Source organism: Scyliorhinus torazame, chromosome 9, assembly GCF_047496885.1.
Source record: "Scyliorhinus torazame isolate Kashiwa2021f chromosome 9, sScyTor2.1, whole genome shotgun sequence".
Taxonomy (NCBI): domain Eukaryota; kingdom Metazoa; phylum Chordata; class Chondrichthyes; order Carcharhiniformes; family Scyliorhinidae; genus Scyliorhinus; species Scyliorhinus torazame.
The window spans coordinates 209,929,774-209,944,882 of record NC_092715.1 but is presented as its reverse complement, the minus strand read 5'-3'; the positions used below and the strand labels follow the sequence as shown (position 1 = coordinate 209,944,882).

At 46.8% G+C, this 15,109-nt stretch overlaps 1 protein-coding gene across 3 annotated transcripts in view; it reads right to left on the bottom strand.

Annotated features, from left to right (window-relative positions):
- tet2 (tet methylcytosine dioxygenase 2) overlaps positions 1–14,621 on the bottom strand; it is a 205,585-nt gene extending 190,964 nt beyond the window's left edge. The window contains exons 1-2 of one of the 3 annotated variants that reach the window (XM_072517041.1): positions 14,120–14,621; positions 13,748–13,818 (exon numbers count right to left, since the gene is read on the bottom strand). The gene's annotated coding sequence lies outside the window, so the exon portion shown is untranslated. The remainder of the gene's footprint in view (positions 1–13,747; positions 13,819–14,119) is intronic. The other 2 variants (XM_072517040.1, XM_072517042.1) reach the window with 2 other exon arrangements.
- Between the last annotated feature and the right edge of the window lie 488 nt (positions 14,622–15,109).

Here is a 15,109-nt window from a genome sequence, read left to right as displayed (position 1 = left end):
TTCTTTTGTTTAAGCAAGACAAACAAGATACGGATCTGCCGGAACTCTCTATGCATTGAGGTGAGATTCTCAAATAAATCTATTTCTCTTCAGTCCGTACATTTTGAAGGAAAATCTCCAGAAGCCTGAACACCTCAAAGATCTAAATAATGACAGAAAGTGAGTTCCATGTACAAAGAGTGTGGTCGCTGGTTTCTGATTTTGAAAGCAAGCCCCTTTAAAGAATTGAACATCCACAGGGATATTCACAGTCAGACTGGGCGGCAGGCACCGTGGAAACCGGTTGGCAGCAAGCTGAGTGATCCTACCAAAAAGCTCCCTTATTCATCACCCCTTGAAAAAGAATTCTGCACTCGCTGATATTAAAATGGAGGGTGAGGATAGAAGGGGACCAAGGTGAAGCCTAGTGTTACACCATGTTGGAGAGCATCAAAAGTCTGATATTACAAATCAACACTGAGGTGTCAGGTAAAACGTGTTGGATGGGCTTCACAACAAATATCACTAGAGTACTGACCCAAACCTCACCACTTCCTAAATACAGATCTGGAAAATAGAACCACTTCCTTTTACCAGTACAACCTTTGCCATGTTGACAGAATTTCAAACATATTTCATCACAATTTTCCCTCAGAAAAATATTTTCTTTCGAGACAATCAAATTGAATCAATGGTTTGGCTCTTTGCCTTGATGACTTCACAATTTAATTTTACAGAGGTCTCTTGTCTAAGAGTAGTTTCAAGTCCCTTTTAGTTAATGCTGAAGTGTTTTTACCATTCTGCTAGTTTCTATCCCTTTCTCCCGTGTCCTTTTCTTGTGAAGAAACCACGCACTGAGCTGTAAAGAAAGTCATGTCATTTCACTTACTAGATTTCAATCAGAATAAACACCCAAACAGCCGTATTGCCTTTCTAATCCACCTTCCCTGGTACACAGTCATCGACTTCTCCATAGATTAACATGTTAGAATGAATCTCCTGTTCATCTGCAGGCCTAATATGGTTGAGCTCAATTCTTTCATTGAGCCTGGTTACCATGGTTCTTAGCTCACAGGAGTGCTGTAATTTTAAACTGTGAACATTAAGGGCATCAGCTCTCGTAAGAACCATCTGCTCTCCAAAAAAAGCAATCCCATTAGACTAAAACAAAACTTTAAAGCCATAAAGTGTCTGTGCATTCTTCCTAAATTGAGAGACAGAAAGGTGAAAGGTCAAAGCCTCCACTGCAGGACATCGCCAGTGACGAAAAGGGAAGGCTTTTGTTGCTGAGATAGTTGGAACTGAAGGTTTGAGAGGTTAATTTGGCATTGGAGAGATTGTGAAGCCAACACTATTGATAAATTACAAAGTGCTCAGGGTTGCACCAAAAACGGTAAGAGTTGATAACAGTTGAAAGAAAAATGCCGTGCATTTATAGAAGCTTATCTTGTCTCTCATAAATGTCTCAAAGAGATACACATGAAGCGGTTACTTTGAGTCCTCACTATGGTTATGTGGCAAAATGAAGCCACCATTTGGCACACCATTGGATTCCACCAGCAGTCGTGAGTTGAATGACCAATGATTCTCTTCCTGGTGGTGTTGATTGAGGGAAGAAGGTTGGTCAAGTCACCAGCAGAATTCTCTGCTCTTCTTTGATTAGCGCCTGCGATCTTTGCACCTGACTCAACCCCCAAATTGTTTCGACATGGATTCCACATCCATAGCTACAAAAAAGGCAATGCTGGGGCTGGCCCTGCCATCTAAACCTGAACAATTCCAATCATCAAAGATTCTACTTTTCTCTTTCTCTTAAAACATGTTGCAAGTGCTGCATCACAAGCAAAGTACAGCACAAAGGGATTGAACACCAAGTTGTTCAAAGCCTAATAAGTCACTGTGGCATAAGGTGATATTGGGGCAGAAAGTCCTTCACTTCACAATATAGCTAAACAACTCATTTTTGTTACCATGCCAACATTTTTCAGTAAAACAACTGACAGGAATAATTTCAGCCAGGTCTTCAAATACGCTACAACATTGAAAACTCTATAACTCTACATCCTTTCACACTAAATCCAATATACAGCCTGATATGAAGCAGTCAGTACACCACAACAAAGTCCTGCCAAGGATAGCCAGTCAGCCATGCTATAAATGTCTGAGATGTAAAATACAACTCAAGTTACATACAATGCAGCTATCTTAATGTTTGAGATTCTATTCAGGTTTTTGCAAAATCTCCACCCAAAACTGATACATTTCCTTGACCACATTATTTTGTAAAATGGAAGAAAAAAACTTTCTGCTATTTATAAAACATGAATCAGGATTATTCACATGGGTTTGGGGGAAAGTCCCACGTGATAAGCCTCACTGACTAATTTGAACATGTACCAGGTAAAATACATTAGAGAACTTGCTGTGATATCGCTTATTATGGAATCCAGGGAAGGACATGGAGCTAGATAAGACATGAATTTAAAAAATGGGAGATGAAGTGTGCTCATGGGGAGGGAGATGTAGTTTCAGAGTCTACATAGATCTGATCTACAACATTGGACTTGAATGATTCACCTAACTGTGTACTTATCGAAAGTAACGAATGACACAAAAACAAACAGCGGTTAATACAGCAAAAGGCATGGTAGCACAGTGGTTAGCACTGCTACATCACAGCGCCAGTGACTCAGGTTCAATTCCGGCCTTGGGTGACAGTGTGGAGTTCACACTTTCTCCCCGTGTCTGCATGGATTTCCTCCGGGTGCTCTAGTTTCCTTCCACAAGTCCAAAGATGTGCAGGTTAGGTGGATTGGCCATGATAAAATTGTCGCTTAGTGTCCAGGGATGTGTAGGTTGGGTGGGGCTGTGGGGATAGGGCAAAATCTAATCTGGGCAAAGATTGCAGTTCAGGTAAAAACTATAGGATTAGTAACGATCTAATGGAAAGTAATGATGGGGTCATAAGATATCAGAGGGATCGACTGAGAAGGGACAAAATGGCTTGTCTCATGCTAGATGTGACATTATCATCTAGTTCGACAAATCATTACAAATAAAAAAAGATCCAGTACGGCACATGTTGCCAAACTGTTCCAATTTCATTTCTCCTTGGCACAATTCAGCTCCTTCCTGCAGCAATCGTCTCACGGAGAATAAGGCATCTTTTGGTGATCCGTCTATTGATTATCAAACTTTAGCAAGAGCGATGGAGGAAATTCAAATTGCATTTCGGTGCCGTTAAACGTTGACGGCCCGGATGCTGTCAAGTGCAAGCCAATTAAAATGCTGAGCGACAGAATTCTGATCACTCAAGTTCCGGAGACTTGAAGTTCATCTGTGCTCACGTGATAGCTCTGTGGAATTCTGGTGGTGGGGGTGGTGGTGGGGGTGGGGGGTGGGGGGGGTGAGGGGGTGTATGTGTGTGTTGTAAACACGAGCTGTGCAATGAGTTTGGCTTGCTACCTAATCCAGAGGGAAAATTCCACAGGTAAGCCCTGCCATTGATGTTAATGCCAGCATAACTTGTTAAGGAAGCAGCCAGGTCATTTTGATCCTCTCAACAGAATTATTTACCCTGTTGCATGTCAGCATCAAATAAAAATCCAAAAATAGTTACAGTGCAGGAGGAGGTCGTTCGGTTTGTTGTGTCCATGCTGGCTCTCTGTACGAGCAACCCCGCTAATCCCATTCACCGGCCTTTTCCTTTTATGTTTCCACTAATTTATTTTTCTTCCTCAGATGATTATCCAATTTCCTCTTGAATCGGACAGAATTTAGGACAGTGCTGTGCATCGGTTAACAGGGGAGATTATTTATGCAAAAGCATAATACTGAAATTGTATCTTTTAAACTCTGCTGTGTAATGCACTGTCAAAGTGGCATTCAGACACAACTGCTTTCATAGGGACAGTGGAAAAGGAATAGGCCATTCAGCACTACCAGCCTGTTCCACCATTCAATTAGATCGTGACTGATACATATCTCAAACCCCATTTACTCATCTTTGCTCCAGACCCCTTGATATCAGTTTCTAACCAAAAAGATATCAATCTTGGTCTCGAAAGTTTGGATTGTCCCGACAAACACAGCCTTGGGCGGGGGGTGGAAAGGTGATCATTCTGGATTTCTGCTGCCTTCGCGGTGAAGAAGGCCTCTCTGGTTTCACCTCTGAATGGCCTGGTTCTAACCTTAACACGATAAGGTTATGCTCCCTCAAAATGGATCCCCTTCTCACACCCCGTTCAACCCCCCTCCCCCAATCCACCACCACCACCATCCTGGATAATAGTTTCATCTTATTTACTCTATAAACCTTTATAATTTTAAACTCCTTGGATCAGACTGCTGTTTAATCTTCTGAGGGAATAGGAGTCATTTTCTGCAATCTCTCGGTCACTCTTCATGTGCAACTTTGACCAAATTATTTGACAACTGAACATCAAAACCATGCCATGCTGAGAACGGTCCTGATTTTTATATTCCATGCACAAGCACTCCTGTGGAGGGTTGGAATAGCGCAAGCCAGGAGGTCCTGAATTGCGAACCGGAGCTGGGTCTTCCTGTCACTGAGTAGGGGCTGCTGAAGCCCTCCTGCAGTTGGTCAATGACCACTCTGGGCTGCCATCAGCCATCACAGACAGGAACTGCCTGGGTCAGTGATTGTCCAGTGCTTCACTAACATGTCCAGCAGTGGAGCCAAGGGGGAAACAGGTCTGCCTATTGAAACAAGCACTCTGTTCAATTACGAAAGTTTTGGACTTGGCACGTTAACTGGGAATGCCAGCGATATTCCGGGACAATGTGACGGCTAAACAATTTTGCAGCAGTTCTTGAACGAGTTCTTCACGTTTATTCTTTAATGCTGTTGTGTATGAGAGCCCAGCCAGGGGAAGGTGAGCTGCTGTTTAAGCCTGTGCACACTACAGTGCATGGGCTGGCCAGACACTGCTTGCGAGCTAAAACCGAAAACGCTGGAAATAATAATACTCAGCATGCCGAGCAGCATCGGTGGAGAGAGAAACACAGCTCATGTTTCAAGTCTGTATGACTCTTCTTCAGGGTCCGTCTGACTCTTCTCGCACTGAAGAAGTGGCAGGGACTCGAAATGTTAACTCTGTTTTCTCCCATCAGACCTGTTGAGTTTTTCTAACATTTTCTGATTTTATTTCAGATGTACAACATCTGCAGTATTTTGCTTTTATTTGACTTCTTCCGAGCATTTTGTCCACATTGTTGCTGGGAAACAGAAAGACTGGAGCGCAAATACGGCGCAATGTGGAAAATGTGGAGTTATTCACATAGAAGAATTTAAAAAAAGAATTGTGTGGGATTCTCCGCTCCCGGGACTAAGAGCCCGCGCCGTCGTGTTTCACAAGGGCGCGAAGAGGGACCGGGCATGACCTATTCCGGCCCCCACAGGGGGCCAGCATGGCGCAGGAGCGGTTCCAATTCTGCGCATGCGCGGGGAACCTCTTATGCGTGCTGGCCCCTCACCAACATGGCGCCGATGTTCTGGGGCCGCGCGCGGAAGGAGGTAGGCCCTGGGGGAGAGGCTGGCCCGCCGATCGGTGGGCCCCGATCGTGGGCCAGACCCCATCGGAGGCCCCGCCCTGGTGAAGGAGCCCCCCTCCCCCTCCCACAGGCTGCCCCCCCCCCAGCGTTCCCGCAGAGTTCCCACCGGCAGCGACCAGGGGTGGACGGTGCCGGCGGGAACCTGTCATGTCGTAGCGGCCGCTTGGCCCATCCGGGCTGGAGAATCGCCGCTCGCCGTTTGCGGCAATTCTCCGAGCGGCCCGGCGCAAATTGCGCGCTGCTGGTTTCGTGGGGGGAGGTGTGTGTGTGGGAGAATTGCGTGCGGGGGTCGGGGCGGCATGGTGAGATTCGCGTGGCGCCCTGGCGATTCTGCCTCCCGGCGTGGGGGGGGGGGGGAAATCGCGCCCAATATCTTTGATGGTGAGAACTTATAAATGTTGGTGCTCAGATGGATTTGGGTGCCTTTATATATGGAACACGGAGGCTGAGATTCCCCTCCCACCACACCCTATCCCTCCACCTGTGGAGGTTTTCCCATGGTGGCGCAGCAAACCTCTTGTTGCCAGTGGAATCTTCCGGCCCCGCCATAGTCTATGGGTTTTTATGTGGCTCGATTGCCCCGCTGTCAGGAAACCCACTGCCAGGAGTCAACTTCGGCGGGGCCTGATGTTCCCGCTGGAGGGAAGGGGTGGAAAATCCCACCCAGAACGTTGACGTGCAGGTGCAGTAAGCAATTTGGAAGGCAAATGGTATTTTAGCCTTCATGCAATGGGTTTGGCGTATCAGTGACCCAAGCCAGGAATCGAACCTGGGATCCTGGAGCTGTGAAGCAATTGTGCTAACCACTATGCTACCGTGCTGCCCTCCATTTTTCCTGTGATCAGTGAGTGGCTATCTTAAATTTCATCCTCTTGCTGCAGGTGTACCCATTACACAAAAACTCAGCCGGCTGTCTGCTGCCTACGTGAACCTCTGTAGTGGTATTTGGGCCTGTTTCACAAGACTGCACGCAGTGGGCACATTGGCCTTTCTGGTCCCTTGCTAAATCACACTGTCAAGCATTCCCATGGTTTTTCGTTTACCTCACAATTACGGAGATGCACCAAATTGGGGAAAAAAAGAGGACCTCAATGAGGTTATATTGAACAGGGGAATCAACCAGAAATGACAGAGCCAGGAGGTCAGGTCACGTGGTATATTATTTTTGCCCGACAGGACTGAGAAGCTGGACATTCTATTCATACCAGAGATGTTTATTGATTAAAACTGTCAAGAGGTCACATCAGTGAATCTCCTGGCAGACAACGAACAGCAGAGCATGCTTGAACTCCTCCAACACAGACACAGTTGTACTTCAGCACTGATGTAATGCAGGCTTTCTGGACTTTGTAAAGCTCGGTTTGGACTTCTTTAGTGCAGCAGATGTCAAGACACTCTGCTCTACATATTTTACAATAATCAGGCTGTGCTCTATTGGTCTTATCTTCTCTCATCTCAATAACCGTGCCACAGGGTCTTATCCACCCGTTCTTAAAAATTGAAGATCTTTTCTTTCTCCCCCATGAGTGCATTAGCCGAGGCTATGTAACTTTAGGTTTTTAAACCAACACTGTTGTTCAGTCGACACTTTCGTCTTTGCCAAAAGATGTTAACATGACACCATCTCCTTGGAAAGGATTTCACTCTTGGTTGAAGTGTACCCTTTCTTTTTGATTAACGTTTAGAAATTATTCCTACTAAAGCTTCATCCACATATGGATGGGGGAAAAGTTATCAGAGAGTCCTGGCCAACACCACACGTGGAGCCAACAGACATAAGCCACCCAATTCTGTCTGTTTACTTACAGTCATTGATTCCTAGCGATGTACTGCTATGCAAAAATATTAGCCGTAAGCTTAATTTCCAAATGTTGCTTTCTGTAAATGCAGCACAGTGGTATTTTTCCAGAGTTTTTTTCCCCCTATTCGTTCATGGGATGTGGGCATCACTGGGCCAGCATTTATTGCCCTTGAACTGACTGGCTTGCTAGGCCATTGCTGCAGATCTGGAGTCACATGTAGGGCAGAGCAGACAAGTGAACCAGATGGGTTTTTACGTTTTCATGGTCAACATTAGACTTTTAATTCCAGGACCGGGATTCTCTGATCCTGAGGCGAAGTGTTGACGCTGTCGATCCTGCGCCTCACAGGGGGCCAGCACGGCACTGGAGCGACTCAGGCAGCTCCAGCTGCCGATACCGGCGTCAAATGGGCGCCGCGGGTCTGCGCATGCATGCTATGGCCGGTGCGAATTCACGCATGCGCGCCAGTTGCCTTCTCCGCGCTGGCCTCGATGCAACATGGCGGAGAGTTCCAGGGGCCCACCAGGAGAAGCCGGCCCGCCGATCGGTAGGTCCCGATCGCGAGCCAGGCCACGGTGGAGGCCCACCCGGGATCGGATACCCCCACCAGCCCCCCCCCCCCCCCCCCCCCCCCCGAGGTCCTGCATGGTAGGACCACACGTGAACGGCGCCGGCAGGACTCGGCCTATCTCGGCGGCCACTCGGCCCATTGAGCATAGAGAATCGCTGGGGGGGGGGGGCCACGTAGAGCGATCCCCGACCGGCACCGCGGACCCCGACCGGTGAATCGGCGGACCGGTGTCGGAGCGGCGTCGCGTGAATCGCCCCCCCCCCCCCCCCCCCCCCCTTGTTGGACCTGTTGCAATTCTTGACGTTTGAGAAGGTTAAATTTGAACAGAGGGGAAGGATGGAGGGGTTCTACAATTCATGGGCGTTATTCATTATGCACTTTGGAGAATTGGATCACATCGAACATTAGTGGGGTTGGGGGCTGGGAGGGTTGGGGGGAGAAGGACTGTATATGTTAATGGTGACTATGGCTGATTCCTTATTCCTTTTTGCCATTTGTTTATGTTAACACGATGTTTGGGGGTTTGGTGGGAGGATGGGATCGTTTTTGTTGATATGGGGATTGACATTACATTCGTTACTGATTATTGTTTATTTTTGGGTGTAAATTTGGGAGAAAATGTGAAAAAGGAGGAGAATAAAAAAATATTTTAAAAAATAATGGCTTGCTATGGGACTTGTTTCCATTTAGTTGAATCGAGCCCATTAACTCTGTTTCTCTCTCCACAGATGCTGCCTGACTTGCTGAGAATTCCTCAGTTTTTGTCAGAGATATGAGGACTGATGACCTTGGTCAAGAGGTAGACTCCTTTAAGTGTCTTAAAGGAGGAGAGAGATTTGGAGAGGTGGAGATGTTTAGGGAGGCATGCCTAGAGATTGGGGCCTAGATGGTTCAAACAAACAGAACAAACGCTGGCTCAAATTCAACTTTATATGAATACCAAAATCTCATTCACAGGCCACAGTTGCATCCACTATTTTTGGCACAGGTTACACACTGAAGGATGACTGTGTGTGAGATAGGGGTCTCGTGTCTCTCCCCTACTGTCCAGTTCGTCAGTGTAACGTTCTGCATGCGTCTACACCCAGCTGCTGTGAGATAGTGACCCATAAGTTCTCTTGTCAAAACAACCAGAGCATCCGTTATTTCCTCATTATTTCAACAGAGTTGACAGCACATAGCTTTAATACCAATGGATTTCAACCAAACAGCAGAAAAGTGTCTCTTCACCATCATCTGGCTCAAACATTCCATTATTGTACCATAACTTATTTGAGAAGCTTTTTTTTAACCTTGATTCATCAATGCCTGCATGCGATTCCTTCCATTACTTTGACTCACACTTGATTAACTTTCTTTTCAGTGCATTAGATGGTTTAGTATTCATTTTGTTTTAAGGCCCATTCCTTAAAGTTCTTCACCATAAAAAAAAGGAATCTTTTACTATAGAGATGTAAGTGAATATTTAAAAAAAATATTGTGCCAGATATTGGGGCAGCACGGTAGCATTGTGGATAGCACAATTGCTTCACAGCTCCAGGGTCCCAGGTTCGATTCCGGCTTGGGTCACTGTCTGTGCGGAGTCTGCGTATCCTCCCCGTGTGTGCGTGGGTTTCCTCCGGGTGCTCAGGTTTCCTCCCACAGTCCAAAGATGTGCAGGTTAGGTGGATTGGCCATGATAAATTGCCCTTTGTGTCCAAAATTGCTCTTAGTGTTGGGTGGGGTTGCTGGGTTGTGGGGATGGGGTGGAGGTGTTGACCTTGGGTAGGGTGCTCTTTCCAAGAGCCGGTGCAGACTCGATGGGCCGAATGGCCTCCTTCTGCAGGGTAAATTCTATGATATTGTACCATTGCAGACATTGCGATTTAATGGAAATGAAACAGAGTGCCATGTCGAGAGCATTTAGTGGGTGTTTTCCACAGCTAGCGGCGCCGAGAATGATCCTCCTATTAAACGGGATCCTGGTTCATTTCAGGGCCTTGGCGGGGAATGCCCCGCCCAGGCAGCACTCAGTCCCACTTCTTGCACTAGCAAGCTCCGCTCATCTATGCAGGAAGTTGACCCTCCCCAACCCGGCACCGTACCCCCCAACACCTCAACAAGGGAGTCATGGAGTCCTCCCCCACCGCACCCCACCTCATAAGGTCCCCCGGGCCCAATCCCTGGCACGATGCTACCTGGGCACCTTGACACTGCTAGCCTGGTATCCCAGCAGTGCCCCTGCCAGCCCGACAGTGCCATATGGCTTCCTGGCACTGCCAAGGTGGCACCCGGATAACACTGCCAGAGTGCCCGGGTGGTAGTGCCACAATGTCCAGGTGACATTGGGGTGCCAGGGTACAACCCTGCCCAGAGCCCGACCACCCAGGGGCCCCAATCGCCTGGGAGACACCTTCAAGTGCTGGCATGCCTGGTCCACGTTTGTGGAAACTTGTGCTAAACGGCGCCCGCTCAGGATCTCCGAGGCGAGGCCATTGATCACGGGTGCTGGGGAGATCTAACTGCTCACTAGAATATGCAAATCTGAGTCCTGATCTCAATGGGCGGGATCCAGATCGCAACGCCTCGCGGGACCTCGTTAGATCTTGCAAGACGTGATGAGGCCAGTAAATCTCACGAGAGTCCTCTCGCGAGGTTTACTGGCTTCGTTAGGTCCCGAATTGGGCGTGGCAAGGTCGATCGATCGTGCCAAATATTTTCTCATATTTCCCAGTCATGGTTAGACACTGCAGTCAAGTAGCTGCTTATTTAAAGCAAGTGTATCCACCTCGTTCTCCCTTATTTATCTCCCTAGGAATTTATACAATGCAGATATCTGCCACTGTGTAAACACCACCATCCGAACCCCTCCTCCCCCCTCCCCACCCTACCATCACTCCCCTAAACCAATGCAGCATTGAAGGAGTGTTACACTATCAAAGGTGCTGTCATTCAGGTGAGACATTAAACTGTGAACCCATCTGCCCCCTCGGGTAAATATGAACATACGAATAAGGAGCAGGAGTAGCCCACTTAGGCCCTTCAAAACCATTCAACATTCAATAAGATCAGGGCTGATCTGCATGTAACCTCAACCCCTTTCCTGCCTACCCCCCGATAACTTTTCACTCCCTTGTTAATCAAGAATCCATCTAGCTCTGCCTTAAAAATATTCAATGGATCAATAGATCCTTGAGCACTATTTCAAAGGAGAGCAGCAGAGTTCTCCCAGGTGTCCTAACCAATATTTATCCCTCAACCAACATCCCAAGAAAGAGAATCTGGCTTTTATCTCATTGCAGTTTGTAGGACCTTGCTTCATGCCAACTGTTGCATTGACCTATAAACTTCAAGTGTACCTCGTTGATTCTGAATTGTCCTCAGGATGTACCAGTTTTATATAAATCCAAGTTTCAAATTTTCCTCTGAAGGGTAGAATTCTCTCAAACCTTTAAACAGCAACATCGTTGGGCAAGTGAGCAAGCCCCTTTGCCATGGGCTGACTTATTTTCTGATAAAGACATATGATTAACAAAATTGGGATTGCCCGATACCGCACAAAGGCATTGGATGACTGCTGTGCATTTATTATACCCATAGCTCTGCACATGTTGCGGTGCCATGCTGACATGTGACACTCAATCAGAAAGCAGAATTTGTTTTAAGGTTTCAGTTGTTACCTGCACTATGTGACCCAAACTTTATCCAACTTACTTCAGAAATTTCAAAGTTGGTTGACTTCCCTACCACCTACCACCTCACCCTAATGCCCCAACCCCAATCTCCACTACCCCAGCCGTGTTTCCTCTGGGACAGTACTTTTCAAACCTTTTTCCGGAGACCCATTTTTACCAACCGTCCGACCTTCGTGACCCACACTTTTAACTTATCTTTAATGCGAATAGTGAGCCTACTGGTCCTCACAAACTCACTGGCTTTGTCATTCAATGTTATATTTCGGTCTGGGCTTTTGATCAGAGATCTTGGAGCTCACACCAGCACTGCTTTGGCCTGCTGTGGACTCTCCTGGGAAGCTCTCTCCAGCAGATTCAGTTGTGAGATCCTGGCCTAATTGTGTCTCTGGCCCCCTCTTCTTTATTCCAAAGTGATCCATCTTCAGTTCTTCACACAGTCCTGTTGCTTGCTTGCCGTATCCAGAGCACGTGACGTCAGTGTACGGGGTGCGTGACCTCCTTTCTGCCTGCCACTTCTGGCGGGAATACTCCATCGATTTAAAACAAAATCTGCTCCTGGGACAGTGCACTGACATCTGGAGGAGGCGGTCTGCCCCGCTGGGCTCCGGGCCTGCGCGCACTGCTACTTCCTGCTGAGGGGGCACGCATGTGCGGGACGGCCGGAGTTCTGAAAACCGGTCGAACCGGCAGTTTTAAAAGCACTGGGCACTTCTTCTCCCGATCAGGAAGACTGATCGCTCCGCAACCCTCCCAACACCCACCCGCTACCCACCCGCGGGTCGCGACCCAGAGTTTGAAAATGACTGCTCTAGTACAAAATGTTGCTCACTGTTTGTTATGTCATCTTTCTCTCTGCAGAATAGATAATTTGATTGCCTAAATCCAATTTAAATTGGTTAACAAGAGAAACGGTATGTAACAACAGAAAAAGTGTTGGATAAAATCTCCTCACATCTTTTCCAGATTGTTTTTTTATTTTTGCAAATCGTACTGGGTTACTTTCCCCTCAGTTCTGCCGACAATGTCAACTAACATTCTCCTCGTGTTTGCTCAGCACACCTGAATCATTAGCTTCATCCTGCCAGCATTTTTCCATCAGCACTTTTTAATGCAAAATTTACAGACTCACCATTTCTTAAACTTGAAGTGAAAGCAGGAGCTGGAGAATACACAATCTAAATACACAGATAACCAGCCTGTTTTATTCATGACCTACAAATATTCAAGGAGGTAATTAAGATGCTAATCCTAATGACTATTTATCCTTCCCAATAAGCTAAAAACAACTGATAAGTGATCTGTTTCTACAGGTAGTGAAGGAATTCTAAAGCACTGTATAACAAAAAACTTCTCATTTACCGAAAAAGGCTCCGTTTTGCTCCCATCCATGTTTTCTGCTCTGAGGTTCAGGCAGGCACCTTTTCTTTTATTTAAAAAAACAACCTTTTTCTGCTTCAAAGAGCTGGCCCACCATTTAGTTCTCAATCCAGTGGAGGAAGCTGGCAAAGTGGGTTACACTGACTGAGCAAATATCTTTAATCCCCAGCAAAATGAGGCACAGGAATGATCAGAAAGCTTTAACAAGTCGTCAGTACTAGACCGCGGTGAGGAAATGCCTGCTAGTGAACAGAAGGGCCAGCAGCTATGCTGAAGCTGTGTGTAAACCCCCCTCGGTCCGCATCACGGCTATTGGGACACACAGGGCTGGCTGAATATACTGAGGCTGCCGAGAGAAAGGAGAGACTGCTTTGCAATCCCCCTCTCCCTTTAATGGTGCAGCGAGATTGTATTTCATTTCGTTGGCTGCCCCTGACCTTGCAGTCCTTGGGATCGGCGATCCTTTCTTCCCTGCTCTTGCCTTTGTGTCTGCTTGTCAGTCACCAAACAAGCAAATGGAAGCTGACAGGCAAGCCCCCCCCCCCCCCCCCCCCCCCAAACAGCTCCAAATAAATAAAAATATCAATACAGAACACTACGACTACTTCTTTGTGCCATATCAATTCCTTCATTTATTTATTTAAGTGATCCTTTCCTAATGGGTTGGAAGGTTGGTTTCACTGCACACATTACAAATGGCACATTTTATAAAAATTAAAAGACGGCATTAAAACCCGTGCACACACATCAGGGAGGTGAAAACACAGTACCTGTTCCACGGTACCACTATCCCTTTACTGGGTTCTCACAAAAAAACTTCAAAACCTAAAAGAGGAAAAAACTACATAAGGATAAAACTGATCATGTAAATTCTCCACAGCTTAAAATACAAAATGATTACACAATGAAAGCAGAGAGCAGCATTACAAACCTGACTGCACACTTCAAGGGTAACAGAAATCAAGTACTACAATTTTCTTTTCTTTTTATTCAAACTAATATTGTCAGCCATGTTGGAGAGGCTTTGGCTAATTTTCTGCAAACCCCCCACCTTTTTCCCTCTTTCATGAGATCATGCAAAGTAAAATTCCATGCAGTCTTGCTTCAAAGAAAACAGGCAAATAAGAAGCATAAGATCTTACTGGTACATAAAAATAGCTCCAGCCTCCGTATCTCCCTCAGCGTCGCAGAAATCCAGCAAAGTACAATCTGTCTCCTTTCAAACAAATCCTAAAGGGCAGCCATCTTGCTTCCTTCTGCTCCTCTACGAAAGCAGACTAGCTTTCGCATCAATATTCATATGACAGTCTGACATCTATTATCATCGCCAATGAGACCCCAATGTTGCTCTTCCCCAGCTCAAAGTGTGGACGTGACTAGCATGCGTTCCATCCAGTGAGGGCTCTGTCAGGAAGATCAGTTTGCTTGTTTGGGTAGTTGTAAATCATTTCCCTACCAGGTCCTTAAACACAAAGGACCTATGATTTCTAAATGCACAATAGTGAACATTAGTGAGGTTGGACAGAAACTCTGGACTGGAGCACACCGGGCACGGACTAGTCCCTCCCCCCTCTCCTGCTATGTAACTGAAACCCCTCTCTGACTAGGCAGTCACCCACCCACCAAGCCTCTGAGACTGATACTGTTTTACGAAAAACGTCTCTCAGGAAGCTGACTGTTTTCTGAGAAGTTCCTGTTTCTTTCCCAGTGATGCTTTTACCACTTCCTTTCTTACATCACAGTCACCGCTTCTAAAGCTCCTTCTTTAATTTCCAGGGGGACTATTGTTTGAACTCACTCATTAAAGGCATGTGTCAGTGTTGTGGTAAAACTATATTCGGCACTCAAGCACACGAGAGTCAGCAATTTTTTCCACTCGTGTCAAGAGCCACCTCCCCCGGTCCCCCCCCTGCCGCCGCCCCCCCCCCCCCCCCCCCCCCCCCACACCCCCGCCCTCCGCCTGCTGCTGCACACATAACACACACTGGTGCAACCCACGTGGATCCACTGATTAAATCAAACATGTACACACATTCCCCAAAGCACCAGGTATTGAGTTTCTGCCAGCAGCATTCCTCCCACTCAGCATCTTGTAGATAAAGGCTTCCATTTCTCTGAAAGCAGATTTGTGT